Source organism: Penaeus japonicus, unplaced genomic scaffold, assembly GCF_977035675.1.
Source record: "Penaeus japonicus unplaced genomic scaffold, GWHDUDI00000001_assembly GWHDUDI00000011, whole genome shotgun sequence".
NCBI classification, from domain to species: domain Eukaryota; kingdom Metazoa; phylum Arthropoda; class Malacostraca; order Decapoda; family Penaeidae; genus Penaeus; species Penaeus japonicus.
The window spans coordinates 10048279-10050778 of record NW_028234413.1 but is presented as its reverse complement, the minus strand read 5'-3'; positions in this window follow the sequence as shown (position 1 = coordinate 10050778).

Here is a 2500-nt window from a genome sequence, read left to right as displayed (position 1 = left end):
TATTATTATTATTGTTAATAGTATAGTTACTGTTATCATAATCTATTCAACATGTTATTACTATCATCAATACCCTATTAGCCCATTTATATATCTGTAAATGTCTTTGTTGGTATATTCAAATTCAATACTTAAAATAAAACAAAATATATATTAGTTGATTTGAACACTAATATGGATTCTCAAAGACATGTCAAACAGCTTGTTAAATCTACGGTCAATTCCTGCCCTGTTTCACTTACGTCCAAAGAAAAAGTGAAGAATGGATCATTTGATTGGTAAACCATATCCGACTAGAATGTACATCAATAGGCCGACTTCAATTACAAAAAATACTTTCGATAACGTTGGTACCCACTCTGTTAATTACATCTTTAACGCTCTAACCATCTGTACCTGCTAGTGCATTTCCTCTGCAGCACACCACAGAATCAGTTATCTACAAAGTCATATACTTTACTTACAGCTTCGTCATATCTTCTTTTTTTCCAGCTACAGCAAACATTGTTGAGATTACATACAATGCAGGCCCGTTTGATTTGATATATGATAATCTTGGTCTTAATGACTCGGAAACGAATTATAATTGACAATAATCATAATAATAATGATTATTTTATTCATCAATACTGTAACCAAGCACATGTGTTCCCTAGATATTTGAAAACCTTTCCGTCCCATATCTATCTACTTTCAACAAATATCTCAATTCACTCTTTTTACAGTACCCGGGATCATCAGCTTCCGCATCAAGATCCTCAGTTTTGTCAATTACTCTTGATAGACCAGGAATATCTCCGATTGTTGCAACTCATGGCAGTAAAATAATATTTGGAGGAGCACATGACTCAATATTCGTTCATTCAACTGATCAAGCATCACAAAAGGCCCCGGATAAATTGTCGTCTTTAGAAAAAAAAAAAAAAAAAAAAAAAAAAAAACAGTTAACAAATATTTTCCAAATTCATCCGGGATAAGGAAACATGATATATGTGTCATTTGAAAAGGCACGAGGATATACGAACGTATCATTAATACATAATCATATGTCACATGGTATTCTAGGTCTACAGTCGCCTGGTAATCATTATCATACTTCATGTAATTCGATATTACCGATAACCTGTTTTTTTTTCCTTTTTTTCTTCATGCTTCAATAGGATATCCAGAGTTCACAGTAAAAGATAATCTGTTTTTTTTTATTTCTTTTATTTTTTTATTTTTTATTTTTTATTTTTTATTTTATTTTATTTTATTATTTTTTCTTTTTACATTTCATAAGAATCAGTCATATAAAATTCAAGAACCTTTAGGAAAATAACACGGAGTCTGACAGAAGCAAAACATTTTTTATCGTAAATTATATTTATGACTGACGGATGATTTATGAAGCACTCAGATTGGACCGGGGGAAATCTATGTAGTATGCAGCGAATTTTAAGTCACATTTTAGCTTCTGTAGAAGAATTTTGGAAATGCTAGGTATGCTTCCAAACCACGTGCGCGCTCCTTGCACACACACACAAACACATACACATACATATACATTGTACATACAAGCAGGAGCTAGTATGTTACCAATTTTAGATCTCGCTCGCTTTCGAAAAGGAAAAAGGTACTTTCTAAGCCTTCAATCATTTTCGAGCCAAAAAACGAGCTCAGTATTTCATTTCTTCGTTCTACCACAGAGAACAAGACGTTACTTTACCCCCTCCCCCCCAACCGGCCATCCCCCATTTCTTCCTTTTTTCTCACCGACTTTCTTAACAAGACGGAGATTCGTCTCTCGCGGTTGGATGGCCACAAGAAAACATAAATTTTGGCCCCCCCCCCTCCCTCAACCCTAATTCCCTAACCATACCCCTACCCCGCTCTTCCACCGTCATCCTACTCCCGTACCCTCACCATCCCTTACCCTAACCCCCCGACCCTTCAACTTCCTCTATCTCTCCCCTTACCCCCGGCACGCTAGCTAAGTTTGATTACCTTCATAAATCTGGCAGCAATTCGTAAGTGGGGTAACTCAAAAAAAAAAAAAAAAAAAAAAATCGTGGAGGCTCGCCATTTTAATGATTCATACGTACGCTCACGATGGCGGTCTCCGGAGATATAGATCACATACAGAAAAATTTCCCCTGGCTACCTTCCTCCTCCCCCCACCCCCCACCGTCACCCTCCTTCCTCTTATCGTTTTCTGGACTGAAGGAGATGGAAGAGGGGAAAGAAGAGAAGGAGGAAGAGAACGTGAAGGAGGAAGGATATAAGATGTAGGACGGGGCAGAGGGTGGCGATGGGTTGGGGTGGGGTTTGGGGGGGGGGAGCAAAAGGAAGATGAGAAGGGTGTCTAAGAGGAGAAAAGGGAGAAAAATAAGGGGAAGAGAAAGTGAAGATATAGAAGGAAGAAGATCTGGAGAAAGGGAATGGGTGAAAGGAAGAGAAGAAGTAGGATCAGACCGGCAAAGGAGAAAAGAAAAGAGGAGAAGTGAGGGAGGAGGAAGAG